The 17,664-nt window shown below is 44.5% G+C and overlaps 1 pseudogene; it reads left to right on the top strand.

Annotated features, from left to right (window-relative positions):
• Positions 1-8,227: 8,227 nt before the first annotated feature.
• Positions 8,228-8,345, top strand: LOC126215432 (5S ribosomal RNA; annotated as a pseudogene).
• Positions 8,346-17,664: the final 9,319 nt, after the last annotated feature.

Genomic DNA, 17,664 nt, shown 5'->3' with positions numbered 1-17,664 from the left:
AAAAAAAAAAGCACGAATGTCAAAATCGAAATTCAAGGCAATGATGATTGTTTCTTTTGACATCAAAGGGATTGTGCACATTGATTGGGTACCAGAGGGACAAACAGTGAATCAGAATTACTACATTAGCGTCCTGGCTACCCTACGTGAGCGAGTACGGAGAAAACGGAACGATTTGTGGAGAAAAAAGTCATGGATCCTTCACCAAGACAATGCCCCAGCTCACAGTGCGTTGTCAATGAAGACGTTTTTGACAAAACACAACATTCCCATCTTAGATCATCCACCCTACTCACCTGATTTGGCCCCCTGTGACTTTTTTCTTTTCCCTAAAGTTAAGTCAGCTTTGAAAGGAACTAGATTTGAGACTGCTGAAGCAGTAAAAGAAAAAGCGACGGAAGTAATGTATGGACTTACCGAAAATGATATGCAGCATTGCTATGAACAGTGGAAAATTCGTATGGATCGGTGTAGAGACCGAGGAGGAGAGTACGTTAAAGGAGATAACATGAAATTGTAAATAAATGTTTTTTCCAGCATCAGTCCGGTTTTTTTCTAGCCGCACCTCGTAGACCTTCTGTACCAACATCATGTGAGTGATCATCAAAGCAGTTATGCACCGTCTCAGCCGTTCCAGGGTTACTGACAGTGGTGGTATGTAAAACACGATCCTCAATGTACACCTGAAGGAATATATCCCAAGGGCGTTAGGTCAGGTAACGTGCGAGGCTGAGGGAACAGTCACATCATCTTCACCGCTACGCCCAATCCAGTGATGTGACAAACATTGATGTCCCAGTGAAGGGCATCACCGTCTTGTTGGAACACGACATTTTCGGAACCACAAGTGCAGCATACCTAGTTAAGAGGTACCCGTCACAGTAATAACACAGAACTAAACCGGCCCTTACGGGCTCGTCAGTGACACTGCACAGAAAACTTTAACCTTTGGCGAATCTTGCCCATGTTGCACAATCTCATGACCATATTCTGTCTCCCACACCCTCGCACTGTAGTGAGTAACTTTTCCAGATACGTGGAAGGCTGCTTCGTTTCTGCATATCACGTTGCTGGCGAAATGTTCAATCTTAAGTGCTCGATGCACAGTGATCAGGTCATAATTTTCCGGTTTTGATTGTTGCACGAGCTGCAGACTGTTACAGTTTGAAATGTAACCGCCGTCACAAACACTTTCATTTGTTTGCAGCGACATTTCAGAGTTCGTGAATTCCGCGGATCCTCAGTTTTTTTGGACTGTTTACCAAGTTTCTCTGATCCATTCCGCGACTGAATCTGGCAAGCGTGTGGATCGGTAATTCTCTCATTATAGATAGAACCAGTGTCTCTAAATTGTCGATAAGAACGTACAATGCTCTGTTCAGATTTCGGTTCCTTCTGAATTCACGCAATGCTGTTGTAACAGATACACATCTTGGATATTCCAACGCACAAAAACTCTGTTATTGCTCTGTCGACACTTCGTAAAGGCACAGCACTTGTAACATTAGCTGGTGGGCACAGTGGAAATTCGGCGAGTTCACGATTCTATTCATGCGTCAATCATATTTGTACACGCAGTACTATGGAATATATAAAACTTTGAAAACGAATGAATCATTTAACGTTGCCTAGTGTCAGCTGCTAGACCCAGGTGTTTGTAAGCGTTGGCCGATTGTAGTTGTGAAAAAAATGGTTCAAATGGCTCTGAGCACTATGGGACTTAATTTCTGAGGTCATCAGTCCCCTAGAACTTAGAACTACTTAAACCTAACTAACCTAAGGACATCACACACATCCATGCCCGAGGCAGGATTCGAACCTGCGACCGTAGCGGTCGCTCGGTTCCAGACTGAAGCGCCTAGAACCGCACGGCCACACCGGCCGGCTGTAGTTGTGACTCCTAGATATTGTAGTCACGGGATAGTTCTTTCGTTTCGTGAAGGGCACAGTTTTACACTTCCGTCCATTTAAAGGAAGATGAATATTTTTGCATACCTATGTTATCATTTCAACATCTGATTGGGCACTTTTACTGCTTTATTCTGACAGTACTTTATTACTGATCTGTGCGTCATTTTCAAGAAGTGTTAGTATTAAAATTGTTTGCCAGGTCATGAAACAACTATCTGAACAGCAAGAGTTACAACTAGGAACGCCAGATTAAATTGACAATATTGCAAAACGTTGCCAAAGGAAGAGATTTGCTGGGATGAAAATGAACACAGTAAAACACCTAGTATACAGTATTACCGTATGGCGCGTTACAGCTTTTAATGAATGTTTGCTATCTTTAACTTTTTGGTGAAAGTCGCTGCCTCTTGCCAACTTCAAATTTCAAACGGATGCACGAATGTGTTTCTACCATATCGACACTTACATTTGTTTCTAGCGTCAGAGCATAGAACATTGATGTGCTGCATGGAACTGCCATTATCCTTTCGATAATTTTGCAGATCAATAAATTAGAGATATGAAAGAAACTCTAAAAGAACCTACCCACTCTTCCTTCGGTACCCAATTCAGAACATGGAGCTGAAATACCGAACAGCTCGATAAAAACAACCAAGCACCTCGAAAAGCAGCGCGTGGTACATCGAAGCTACTGGTGTTGCCAGATCGGGTTTAAAGAAAAGCGCAGCTCTGTGACTGGTGGTTGGAAGTATTGGCAGCGCAAGGACCGAAAAGTCGGGAAATACTAAATAAAATAACTATGTAAACTTTCAGTGATTAGATAAATCACCGTAGCTTTCCAGCCTCTGGGATGAATCTGTTTGGAACTTAACCTCTCTCCCCTTGCCATGTCCTCCCACCATTCTACCACATTCACTCTGTCCCCACCTTCTCTCTGCTTCACACGTTCCTTCACTCCAATAATCCAACTGTTTATCGCTCTTTCTCGATGTCTCGTGCCCCTTATTGTCATTTCACGAGCTTGTCTCGTTATCCTGTCAACGCCCAATCTTTTAACATGTCCAACCATCTTAATCTTCTTTTGTTCTACAGTCTCCTGCACGGCCTGCTATTTTGCTGTTTCACTTACCATCTCAATCCTTACTATATACATTCTTCTTAGTCCTATCCTGCTTCTTCGTAATTTCAACTGGCACGACTATATTCTGCTTACCTGGCTGTTCTTCATTACCCTTATTTTCGATGGGGATGAGAGTAATGGTGCATAACATACCGAGGCAACAAAACTCATGGGATAACGATTTGCATGTATACAATGGCGATAGTATCAAGTACACAAAGCGTAAAAGGGCAGTGTATTAGTGGAGTCATTTGACTCACATGATTCAAACGAATAGGTTTCCGACATGATTTCGCCCGCACGGTGGGAATTAACAGACTTTGAATGCGAAATGGTAGTTGGAGCAAGACGCACGGGACATTCCATTTCGGAAATTGTTGGGAAATTCAATTTTCCGTGATCCACAGGGTCAAGAACATGCCGACAATACCAAATTTCAGGTATTTCGTCTCACCACGCACATCGCAGTGGCCGACTGTCTTCACTTAACGAATAAGAGCAGCGGCTTTCGTGTAGGTTTGCCAGTGCTATGAGACAAGCGAAACGGCGTGAAACAATCGCAGAAATCAATATGGGACGCACGATAAACATATCCGTTAGTACAGTGCGCCAAAATATGGCATTAATGGATTGTGGCAGCAGAGGACGGACGCGAGTGCGTTTCCTAACAGCTTGATGTAGCCTGCAGGAGGAACACCAGTACCACCTCTTACAACGGCTACAGTTAGCCATCCGTTACCATGGGTAAAGGAATCATTAATGTCAATGCTGAAGTTCAGTCTACATCCACGAAAGACACATGGTCCGTCGACATGTGCAGTAGCAGCAATATTCTTCACAGTATTCTTCTTCTTGTCTGCAGCTGATGTGGAGAATTCGATGTTCTCAATTGTTTTGTAGATTGTTTGACGTGAACGTCGACGGTACCTTCTGTACGGCATGCACCTTTAACCCAAATGAATACAGACTCGTTTACAGATATTTTACGTCTACTACGGGTGTACAGGGATAGTGGGGAAGGTGACATATACACAGATTTACCAAAGTCTTTATTTGCAAGTTCTCCAATATGATAGGTGCGGTAAGCGATGATGTCTCTATCGACGAAACTCTCAAGGCCACCTACAGAAGGAACACCAGTACCACCTCTTACAACGGCTACAGTTAGCCATCCGTTACCATGGGTAAAGGAATCATTAATGTCAATGCTGAAGTTCAGTCTACATCCACGAAAGACACATGGTCCGTCGACAAGTGCAGTAGCAGCAATATTCTTCACAGTATTCTTCTTCTTGTCTGCAGCTGATGTGGAGAATTCGATGTTCTCAATTGTTTTGTAGATTGTTTGAGATTGAGAACATCGAATTCTCCACATCAGCTGCAGACAAGAAGAAGAATACTGTGAAGAATATTGCTGCTACTGCACTTGTCGACGGACCATGTGTCTTTCGTGGATGTAGACTGTACTTCAGCATTGATATTAATGATTCCTTTACCCATGGTAACGGATGGCTAACTGTAGCCGTTGTAAGAGGTGGTACTGGTGTTCCTTCTGTAGGTGGCCTTGAGAGTTTCGTCGATAGAGATATTATTGCCTACCGTACCTATCGTATTGGAGAACTTGCAAATAAAGACTTTGGTAAATCTGTGTATATGTCACCTTCCCCACTATCCCTGTACACCCGTAGTAGACGTAAAATATCCGTAAACGAGTCAGTATTCATTTGGGTTAAAGTTGCATGCCGTACAGAAGGTACCGTCGACGTTCACGTCAAACAATCTACAAAACAATTGAGAACATCGAATTCTCCACATCAGCTGCAGACAAGAAGAAGAATACTGTGAAGAATATTGCTGCTACTGCACTTGTCGACGGACCATGTGTCTTTCGTGGATGTAGACTGAACTTCAGCATTGACATATTCATTTGGGTTAAAGGTAAAGGTGTATGTGAATATGTAAAATTTGTTGGAGACTGTACATTGTATTTCCATAAATAAATTGATCTGTAGCGTAGCTGAGAACCGGACAAGGGTACATCACGAACCGGGGGCTCAAGGAGACAACAGCATGTTCCATGTTAAAGTTCTTATCAGTATGACCTTTGAACCCCAGCGCGCGAGGCTGGCTTATGCAATCTTGGCACCGCGCCAGCCGCGGACTTAGCGCCTCTTCTGGGTTCGTGAACCATATTGGTTGGACTCCAGAAGACTGGAAAGTGTAGCCTGGTCGGATGAATCCCGGTTTCAGTTGATAAGAGCTGATGATAAGGTTAAACTTCGGCGCAGACCCTAAGGAGCCATGGACTCAGTTTGTCAACAGGACATTTTGCAAGTTGGTGGTACCTCCATAATGGAGTGGCCAGTGTTTACAAGGAATGGACAGCGCCTTGTGGATGTTCGGCTACTTGGAGATGATTGCAAGCATTCATGGACGTTAATATTCGCAAACAACGATGGAATTTTTAGGGATTTGTTGTCGATTGGTTTGAACTTTCTGGACAGATCGAGTGAATGGTTTGGCTACCCAGACTGCCTGACACGAATTCTACCGAACATTTATGAGACGTAATCTGGAGGTCAGATCGTGCACAAAATCCTGTACCGGCAACTCTTTTGCAATTATAAACGGGTTAAGAGGCAGCATGGATCAGTATTTCTGTGGAGTACTTCAAAGACATTCCATGCCACGTAGAGTGGCCGCAATTAGCCGGGGAAAAGGAGGCCAGACAAGATGTTACGAGGTCTCGCGTGACTTTTGTTACCTAAGTTCATACTGGGTGTAACAATGGTGCGGTCTACTGTGGCACATCCTTGTTCTGTAACAGTCTTCTTACACTCTGCAAGAATCCATGGGCTTGCCTTCCCTTCAACTGATGTCCCCATCATTCTTCCACTCTCTTGTAATACGCTCTCCCAGTTATAATTAAACTTTCGCTACTAGAGCCAATGTAGACTGAAAGCTATTTACCTTACAGGTAATCAACGTTACACGAATGGTTTTCAGACAGTGCGCTGTTCGTGTTGTTGGTAGTGTTTAGTGCAGCGACTTGCCTGTATGTGCCTGCAGTGGTAAGGCGACGTAGGGTTGAAACTCAAGCATCTGTGGGCATTACAGTTGCGAGACAATCTACCTGAGTCTGGACAAGGTTCAAATGGCTCTGAGCACTATGGGACTTAACATCTGAGGGCATTAGTCCCCTAGAACTTGGAACTACTTAAACCTAACTAACCTAAGGACATCACACACATCCATGCCCGAGGCAGGATTCGAACCTGCGACCGTAGGAGTTGCGGCGCTTCCGGAATGAAGCGCCTAGAACCGCTCGGCCACCGCGGCCGGCTCTGGACAAGGTGAGCGAGGGTTTCCTCGTGAAGCGGTTTTATCGAAACAAGAACAATAGTGCGCCAAAAATTGTTTGAAGTTACTGTTGCCGTGGCTGAGAATTATTCTGAACGCAATGTTCGACCTTCGAGCAGTGGAGGAGCCAACATTCCATGGTGCACCAGTCGAAACTGTGCTGTGAGCAACAAAGAATGGTGTCTAGTGCTGTTCCGCGCCGTCGTGGTTTCAGACGGTCGCCACATTGAGCAACGTTTGTAATCCGGAACGTAAACATGATACGAAATTAACGGAAATTACCGTCTCACGTGCAAATTAAGATGTGGTTCTTTCAATGGTTTATTCCTTATTTCTCTTCCACATATCCTTACAAACGTTTACATCTGGAACAACCCTGTACTTGCCAGTTAATACTTACTTCGGTTGCTACTGTCCTTGTATTCCTATTTGGATCACTTCACTCTTGTTTTTCTCGTATTTCAATCCATAGTTTTCTACGACTTCCAAATATTGTCGAAAGAAGAGGCATCGACTAAACATGAAGCCACTTCCTGTGTGTCCCTGGAAAATGTGTTGGGACCTTCGCTGTTCATGTCGTATATTTATGACTAACCTTAGCCTCAAAAGTTTTGTTGATGATGTAGTTATGTACAGCGTGAGAGAAATGAAACGGATGCCAAAATCTTTTCAATAAGACTGGCGTGGGATTGACCCTTGTTCACGGACGTCACGTAAGATCTTGGAAATGACATTTATGTCGATGCATCACTGTGCTCCATTTACGAAACTGTGAGACACGCGTAGTAGCTGCATCTGAATGACGGCAGCAAATCCGTTTTCAGATTTCTGCTGTAGCTCATCGAGCGTATAACGATAATTTGTGTACACCTGGCCCTTCAGTTTGCCACAGGTAAAAATAGCAGTTGCAATAATGACTATGTGGATGATGTGGCCTATTCTATATCTTATATGGCTACGAAGTCTTTCGCGACGTATTTCTTAAGTAAAAATCTCTCGGTGTACATGCCGCGTCAATTCAGGATAAAACTCCAAGCTTTCGACCACTACCTCCATGGTCGTCGTCAGGGCTAAAACTGACTGTCGTGAACTAGCGAGGTTCCCACTTTTATATGCAAAGGACGGCTTCTGATTGGCTGGAATACGTCATAGCAGCAGCGATATGGCGCGTACTGAAGTGGTGCCCTCTACTTCCATAGATGTAGTTGCTATTCCGCGTTGCTTGCAGCGCCATCCCTTGAAGCAGGAGGTAAAGTGCGAGAAGTTTTTCTCTGCGATTTTTCTTTATCCAGTGCACTCTTCCAAGTGTTGCTAAGTGCATAGCCGTTGTCTCTATTAAAGTTATTGTCGCTTAGTCTAATTTCGACTCCTTCCCGGATCACAGAGTCCCAGTAATTCGATGTGTGGGCTATTACTCTGGTTTCTTCAAATAAAATCTTATGCTTGTTAAGCAGGCTATGTTCAGCCAGCGCTGATTTTTACAAATACCTGTATTTCAGGTGGCGTTGGTGCTCGATGCAGCGGTCGGCAACGGTTCTTACAGACTGGCCCACGTAATTCTTGCCGCATTCGCAAGGAATAGTATAAATTCCCGGCACTCTTTAAGCCGAGACTATCTTTGACTGGTCTCCTTAATTTTCCTAGGTGGTTGGAAAACTGGTTTTATTCCTTGCCTCTTCAGGACTCTGGCTATCTTGCTCGTTGTAGCACCGCAAAAAGGAAGCCGCGATATGTGTTGGTCCTCTTCTTGTATGTGGCCGGCATCGTGTCTTACTTTCTTGGACAATACTGATTTAATTTCACCGGCAGAATAACCATTCCTCTTGAAAACAGTCGGGCAACGGTCTTGCCGCAGTGGATACACCGGTTCCCGTGAGATGACCGAAGTTAAGCGCTGTCGGGCGTGGCTGGCACTTGGATGGGTGACCCTCCAGGTCGCCACGCGCTGTTGCCATTTTTCGAGGTGCACTCAGCCTCGTGATGCCAACTGAGGAGCTACTTGACCGAATAGTAGCGGCTCCGGTCAAAGAAAACCATCTTAACGACCGGGAGAGCGGTGTGCTGACCACACGCCCCTCCTATCCGCATCCTCAACTGAGGATGACACGGCGGGACACGGCGGTCGGATGGTCCCGATGGGCCACTTGTGGCCTGAAGACGGAGTGCTTTTGAAAACAGTCGTCAAATGGTTAATCTCGGGACCGAGGTGGTCCTTTTCGGAAATAGTCCTGGCTCTGTGTACTGAAGTATTCAGCATAGCTCTCTTCTGAGACGGGTGATGGAAGCTATGGCTATGCAGATATAAGTCTGTATGGGTTGGCTTCCTGTACACAGAATGGCCCAGTCGTCCATCCGGCTTTCGCTCCACCAACACATCTAAAAAAGGTAACTTCCCTTCCTTCTCTACCTCCAATGTAAATTTTATGTTTGGATGTACACCATTCAGACGTTCGACGAACTGCTGCAGCGTGCCGTCCTTTGCATATAAAAGTGGGAACCTCGCTAGTTCACGACAGTCAGTTTTAGCCCTGACGACGATCATGGAGGTAGTGGTCGAAAGCTTGGAGTTTTATCCTGAATTGACGCGGCATGTACACCGAGATATTCTAAACCTTATTTTAGATCTATGTGACGATGCTGTGCTGATTATATTTATGTTTTGACGATGCTATTATAGCCTTATCACTTTAGGACATGGTGTAAGAAAGATCTGAGGATGGTCATCACGGACTGCAACCGGTCATCGTCTAAAGAATTCATATTGTGATCAAAGACTGGAATAAAAAACAATTGAATGTACATTGATACCTACAACATGAGAGTATGAGATATTGTAACAACGGAAAAGTAAGTCTAGTTGCAGTATATACAGGGTGTTTCAAAAAGAATACCACAACTTTAGGAATTTAAAACTCTGCAACGACAAAAGGCAGAGCTAAGCACTATCTGTCGGCGAATTAAGGGAGCTATAAAGTTTCATTTAGTTGTACATTTGTTCGCTTGAGGCGCTGTTGACTAGGCGTCAGCGTCAGTTGATGCCAAGATGGCGACCACTCAACAGAAAGCTTTTTGTGTTATTGAGTACGGCAGAAGTGAATCGACGACAGTTGTTCAGCGTGCATTTCGAGCGAAGTATGGTGTTAAACCTCCTGATAGGTGGTGTATTAAACGTTGGTATGAACAGTTTACAGAGAATGGGTGTTTGTGCAAAGGGAAAAGTTCTGGACGGCCGAGAACGAGTGATGAAAATGTAGCACGCATCCAGCAAGCATTTGTTCGCAGCCCAGGAAAATCGACTCGCAGAGCTAGCAGAGAGCTGCAAATTCCACTATCAACTGTATGGAGAGTCCTACGAAAAAGGTTAGTTATGAAACCTGAACGTCAACTACCCGAGGCGATGGGTCGGCCGCCAGGCAGCCCGTGATAGAGCACTTCATCACTGGCCTCCAAGAAGCCCTGATCTTACCCCCTGCGATTTTTTCTTATCTGGGTATGTTAAGGATATGGTGTTTCGGCCACCTCTCCCAGCCACCATTGATGATTTGAAACGAGAAATAACAGCAGCTATCCAAACTGTTACGCCTGATATGCTACAGTGAGTGTGGAACGAGTTGGAGTATCGGGTTGATATTGCTCGTGTGTCTGGAGGGGGCCATATTGAACATCTCTGAACTTGTTATTGAGTGAAAAAAAAACCTCTTTAAATACTCTTTGTAATGATGTATAACAGAAGGTTATATTATGTTTCTTTCATTAAATACACATTTTTAAAATTGTGGTATTCTTTTTGAATCACCCTGTATATCTCTGTATCAATGACATGCACGTCAATTATAACTGCTTTATAATCTTCCGCCTTATATTGATCTTCAGAGGCAAAGACCATGTGGATACCTTGAGCCGAACTACAGTCATGTCTACGTTAGTGTGTTACGATACGAAATCCGCCCTACCTCACAGTACGCAGACTGTCGTGTATGACACTGCTACTGTCACCTCTTGGGCAGTCAGATTTCTTTGTCATATTTGACATTATTCTCATGTACTGTGCACGTGAAACTGACAGGTAGGTCGGAGGGTCCAGTTTACACGTCCTTTTTTTTTTTAGCTCTGTGATCACATTTAGATGTTAAAAAGACGTGCATTGTTAAATACAGGGTGTTACAAAAAGGTACGGCCAAACTTTCAGGAAACATTCCTCACACACAAATAAAGAAAAGATGTTATGTGGACATGTGTCCGGAAACGCTTAATTTCCATGTTAGAGCGCATTTTAGTTTCGTCAGTATGTACTGTACTTCCTCGATTCACCGCCAGTTGGCCCAATTGAAGGAAGGTAATGTTGACTTCGGTGCTTGTGTTGACATGCGACTCATTGCTCTACAGTACTAGCATCAAGCACATCAGTACGTAGCATCAACAGGTAAGTGTCCATCACGAACGTGGTTTTGCAGTCAGTGGAATGTTTACAAATGCGGAGTTGGCAGATGCCCATTTGATGTATGGATTAGCACGGAGCAATAGCCGTGGCGCGTTACGTTTGTATCGAGACAGATTTCCAGAACGAAGGTGTCCCGACAGCAAGACGTTCGAAGCAATTGATCGGCGTCTTAGGGAACACGGAACATTCCAGCCTATGACTCGCGACTGGGGAAGACCTAGAACGACGAGGACACCTGCAATGGACGAGGCAATTCTTCGTGCAGTTGACGATAACCCTAATGTCAGCGTCAGAGAAGTTGCTGCTGTACAAGGTAACGTTGACCACGTCACTGTATGGAGAGTGCTACGGGAGAACCAGTTGTTTTCGTACCATGTACAGCGTGTGCAGGCACTATCAGCAGCCGATGCCGATTGGCATCCAACATGTGTCAATCCTCATTTCAGTGCAAATGTTCTCTTTACGGATGAGGCTTCATTCCAACGTGATCAAATTGTAAATTTTCACAATCAACATATGTGGGCTAACGAGAATCCGCACGCAATTGTGCAATCACGTCATCAACACAGATTTTCTGTGAACGTTTGGGCAGGCATTGTTGGTGATGTCTTGATTGGACCCCATGTTCTTCCACCTACGCTAAATCGAGCACGTTATCACGATTTCGTACGGGATACTCTACCTGTGCTGCTAGAACATGTGCCTTTACAAGTACGACACAACATGTGGTTCATGCGCGATGCAGCTCCTGCACATTTCAGTCGAAGTGTTCGTACGCTTCTCAACAACAGATTCGGTGACCGATGGATTGGTAGAGGCGGACCAATTGCATGGCCTCCACGCTCTCCTGACCTCAACGCTCTTGACTTTCATTTATGGGGGCATTTGAAAGCTCTTGTCTACGCAACCCCGGTACCAAATGTAGAGACTCTTCGTGCTCGTATTGTGGACGGCTGTAATACAATACGCCATTCTCCAGGGCTGCATCAGCGCATCAGGGATTCCATGCGACGGAGGGTGGACGCATGTCGCGTCGCTAACGGAGGACATTTTGAACATTTCCTGTAACAAAGTGTTTGAAGTCACGCTGGTACGTTCTGTTGCTGTGTGTTTCCATTTCCATTCCATGATTAATGTGATTTGAAGAGAAGTAATAAAATGAGCTCTAACATGGAAAATAAGCGTTTCCGGACACATGTCAACATATTTTCTTTCTTTGTGTGTGAGGAATGTTTACTGAAAGTTTGGCCGTACCTTTTTGTAACACCCTGTATGAAACACCATATTTATGCTATTAATGTGTAGGGGTGGACTATACAAAAAGCATAAAATTGTAAAATAAATGGTGATTCAAAATTAACTATACACACTTCGTGCGTGTAATGTATGACCGAAGCAAGAATAAAATGTTAAATGAAGTTTTATATGAAGGCAGCTCTCTAGAATGAAATGATAATTAAATCAAGACCCTAAGCTATCGACAGGCGGTGATATACATCAACGGCGACAGTTGAAAATGTGTGCCCCGACCAGTACTTGAACCCGGGATCTCCTGCATACATGGCGGACGCTCCATCCATCTGAGCCACCGGGGAGACAGAGAATAGTGCGACTGCAGGGACTTATCGCTTGCACGCCCCCAGTGAGACCCACATTCTCAACTTAATGTCCACACACTACATTAGTAGTGCCCCTGCCCTCTATACTCATTACTTGTGGCAGACAATCTTACCATCCTACAGGCCACCTTCATATATTGAATATTTAGGAACTCGCACTATAGACTATTTGGAATAAAACGTTACTTGTAAAAAAATGGATAATCTTTCACGAAACACTCCTCTGTAAGAATGAAAATATAAATGTTCGATTGCTCAAAATCATGTTATCTCCGAATGTCCTTAACCATTGGTTTGGTATTTTGACACAAAGTTGAATTCCGGCACGTGCGTGTAATAAATGTATTAAAGAATGACGTACGTAAAAACACCCACAAAATGGTTCAAATGGCTCTGAGCACTATGGGACTTAACATCTATGGTCATCAGTCCCCTACAACTTAGAACTACTTAAACCTAACTAACCTAAGGACAGCACACAACACCCAGTCATCACGAGGCAGAGAAAATCCCTGACCCCGCCGGGAATCGAACCCGGGAACCCGGGCGTGGGAAGCGAGAACACTACCGCACGACCACGAGCTGCGGACAGTCCCGTAAGAGTTCGGGCAATCCGTGTGCATCCAGCACAGAAGAAGGTCAATGGCCGGTTAGCCTTAACTAATAAAGATGGTATCTGTTCTTTCGGACATGGTCAAGATAGCTAACTTTTGTGCTTTCAGAAGCAGGCCTACCACTACCTATTGACAGTTCGTATTTGGATACAATGATGATCCAACATATCTTGTCAAATCAGATATTTCTCGTCGGCCAACGACTCCGAAAATTGTGCCACCGAGTTGGGCACTATTACTGCCCGGTCTTCAGTTCGCTTTGTCGAGCAATAAATGACCATACCTGAGTACGTTTACCATTCAGGATACGGGACAGGAAATAACTGGTTAAGTGCCTCGCAGTAAGTGCGGGGAATGGCGGCGAGGTGCTCCCCGAGAGCCCTGCTGCCTGCAGCGAGGCACGGTCCAGCTCTCGTAGTTTTGCACCTGCTTTTGTTCTCTGGACTGCTTAAGAGGCCGGCCTCCGTACGAGAGGGAAGGACGGGGTTGAGAGGGAGGGAGGGTGAATCGATTGCGCGGCGCCGGACTTTGATAACAGGCGGCTCGGTGGCGGGCGCTGCGCTGGCCGGATATAGCCTGGCGTGCAGTTTAAAGGTCACGCCTGATGATGGCCGCGGAGTTTCGAACGCGACGCCGCCAACTGCGGGTCGATAATCGGCGAGCGCGAGTCGCCAGGCAGCTTATTGATGTCTTGTGGTGGACTGCATTTCGCGCAAGGGAGGACGCGAACACTACCCTCGAAGTTTGGAAGGTTACTGGAGGGAATTCTCTCACTACTTCACCCTTAGGTTAGTGCGTAAGATCGTAGTCTTTTTGTTTTGTTGGCATTCCAATTGCTATAGGTCTCCTTATCGATTGTCTTTTTTTGCTTGTCTTTCACTGTCGCTCTTTGACTTGACGTTTTTTCACTCTGTCATTTGGAGATGGTGGGAGGAACTGTGGACACTAGAAAATGGAAACTGTATTATTTAATTATTCGTATGGGCCATATGCAGTTTAAAATTGTAGGTATGCAACATTAGTAATACTAAGGGCCGTTCAGAAAGTAACCTCCGGTTGATTTAAAAAAATACACCAAGTTAAATAAAAATATTTTAATATATACATCTTACAACTACATCTTTGCACTATTTTTCTACATAGTCTCCATAGCGATTGAGGCACTTATCGTATCTCTTCACAAGCTTTGAAATTCCTTCTGCATAAAAATCACCCGCTTGTGCCTGGAGCCAGCCTGTGACCGCATCTTTGAGCTCTTCGTCGTCATCAAACCGCTGTGACCCGAGCCATTTCTTCAAATGCATGAGGAGGTGATAATCACTTGGCGCCAGGTCTGGGCTGTAAGGTGGATGGTTGATAACGTCCCACTTGAAGGACTCAAGAAGGGCCGTTGTTCTGCGAGCAGAGTGATGACGGGCGTTATCGTGCAAAAAAACGATACCGGAAGTCAGCATACCACGGCGTTTATTCTGTATAGCCCGTCGTAACTTTTTTATTATTTCATAGTACACGTCTTGACTAATGGTCGTACCACGTTCCATGAATTCAACCAACAACACCCCTTTGGCATCCCAAAACACCGTTGCCATCAGTTTTCTAGCAGAAAAATCTTGCGAGGCTTTTCTTGGTTTGGTAGGCGAATTTGAATGTGCCCACATCTTTGATTGTTCTTTTGACTCAGGGTTCACGTACTTAGTCCAGGTTTCGTCACCGGTCACGATTCTGTTTAACAATGGTTCTCCTTCGTCCTCATAACGTGACAGAAAGTCTAATGCAGAGGCCATTCTTTGAGTTTTGTGGTGGTCGGTAAGAATTTTGGGCACCCATCGTGCACGGAACTTACGGTAACCCAATCTTTCTGTCACTATCTCGTACAAGAGAGTCTTAGAAATCTGTGGAAAACCAGTAGACAACTCCGACATTGAGAAACGTCGATTTTCACGAACTTTTGCATCAACTGTCTGAACGAGTTCGTCAGTCACCAATGTTGGTCTACCACTCCTCTCTTCATCATGAATGTTTTCTCGTCCACTTTTAAATAAACGTACCCATTCACGGACAACTCCTTCACTCATAACTCTTGGTCCGTACACGGCACAAAGCTCACGATGAATAGCTGCTGCAGAATATCCTTTGGCTGTAAAAAACCTTATGACAGCACGCACTTCACATTTGGCGGGGTTTTCTATTGCAGCACACATTTCAAACTGCCACAAAAACTAAACTAGCGCAGGTACGACGTTCACTCGACCACGGCTTGATGCCGACTGACCTGTTGAGTGCGTGAACGCACAGATGGCGTCGCTACTCCCCCCACAACCCGCACTGTGACCAATCGGAGGTTACTTTCTGAACCGCCCTCGTATATACAGGGTGGTCCACTGATAGTGACCGGGCCAAAAATCTCACGTAATAAGCGTCAAACGAAAAAACTACAAAGAACGAAACTCGTCTAGCTTGAAGGGGGAAACCAGATGGCGCTACGGTTGGCCCGCTAGATTGCGCTGCCATAGGTCAAACGGATATAAACTGCGTTTTTTAAAAATAGGAACCCCGATTTTTATTATATACTAGTGTAGTACGTAAAGAAATATGAATGTTTTAGTTGGATCACTTTTTTCGCTTTGTGATAGATGGCGCTAATAGTCACAAACATATGGCTCACAATTTTAGACGAACCGTTGGTAACACGTAGTTTTTATAAAATTAGAATACAGAACGTAAGTACGTTTGAACATTTTATTTCGGTTGTTTCAATGTGATGCATGTACCTTTTCTGAGAACGCATGCTGCTACAGCGCGATTACCTGTAAATTCCACATTAACGCAATAAATGCTCAAAATGATGTCCGTCAACCTCAATGCATTTGGCAATACGTTGCATGGAGGCTTAATTAAATGATAAAATGCAAATAATTTTTAATTTTTTGATTTAGTAGCTGTCTGTCCGATTACGAAGTCTCGTAAACGGTTGGCCCTGACTAGTATTATTACGCAATCTGACTGCTTAGAACAACAACAAAGAATGAAAGAAATTTTTCGTTAACACAATTAATTAATTAAGTCCCCAGCAACTATAAAACCTACGAAGCCAACACAAGTGTCACTGTTCTGTGTGTGGAAGTATGACTCAACGTACACATCTGGCACGGTTCTTCTTCAATAAGACAAGAAATTTCAAATACCATTTATACTGAATTAATTAAAGAAAATAAAAATACCATAATTACTCAAGAGAACCAGAATTATACTCTAATCCAAGAACACAAGCCAGATGCTTTGTTGACTGAACCTGTAATGACGCATTATTTAAGACACTGAAATAATGAAAAAAAGACACGGAATATTTTACCTTCATATATATTGATGAAAAGCACTCTGATCATTACAGTATTTCCATTCGAACCATCTGCTGTCTAGCCCATCAAACAACTGCATAAAACATGGAACAACATCTCGACAAACACTGCCCACTAGCACATCTCAACACACACTGACTACTACGAGTCCTCGACAAGCACTGCCCACTACGACATCTCAATAATCACTGCCAGTGGAGGCGGCCAAACAATACTCTCTAGCGCGATCTCTGGCGCTGTGGCTCAGTGTAGCCACCTTTCAACGTGTAACGACATTCCCCTCAACAGCGAGTAGTTCGCCTTCCGTAATGTTCGCACATGCATGTTGTCAGGCGTTGTCGATGGATCACGATAGTAAATATCCTTCAACTTCCCCCACAGAAAGAAATCCTGGGATGTCAGATCCGGTGAACGTGCGGGCCACGGTATGGTGCTCCGACGACCAATCCACCTGTCATGAAATATGCTATTCAATATCGCTTCAACCGCATGCGGGCTATGTGCCGGACATCCATCATGTTGGAAGTATATCGCCATTCTGTCATGCAGTGAAACATCTTGTAGTAACATCGGTAGAACATTACGTAGGAAATCAGCATACATTGCACCATTTAGAGTGCCATCGATAAAATGGGGGCCAATTATCCTTCCTCCCATAGTGCCACACCATACATTAACCCGCCAAGGTCGCTGATATTCCACTTGTCGCAGCCATCGTGGATTTTCCGTTGCCCAATAGTGCATATTGTGACGTTTTACGTTACCGCTTTTGGTGAATGATGCTTCGTCGCTAATTAGAACGCGTGCAAAAAATCTGTAATCGTCCCATAATTTCTCTTGTGCCCAGTTGCAGAACTGTACACGACGTTCAAAGTCGTCGCCATGCAATTCCTGGTGCATAGAAATATGGTACGGGAGCAATCGATGTTGATATAGCATTCTCAACCCAGACGTTTTTGAGATTCCCGATTCTCGCGCAATTTGTCTCCTACTGATGTGCGGATTAGCCGCGACAGCAGCTAAAACACCTACTTCGGCATCATCATTTGTTGCAGGTCGTGGTTGACGTTTCACTTGTGGCTGAACACTTCCTGTTTCTTTAAGTAGCTTAACTATCGGGCGAACGGTCCGGACACTTGGATGTCGTCGTCCAGGATACCGAGCAGCATACAAAGCACACGCCCGTTGGGCATTTTGATCACAATAGCCATACATCAACACGATATCGACCTTTTCTGCA

The sequence above is a fragment of the Schistocerca nitens genome, chromosome 12 (genome assembly GCF_023898315.1).
Source record: "Schistocerca nitens isolate TAMUIC-IGC-003100 chromosome 12, iqSchNite1.1, whole genome shotgun sequence".
NCBI classification, from domain to species: Eukaryota; Metazoa; Arthropoda; class Insecta; order Orthoptera; family Acrididae; genus Schistocerca; species Schistocerca nitens.
This window is presented reverse-complemented; position numbering and strand designations above follow the sequence as displayed.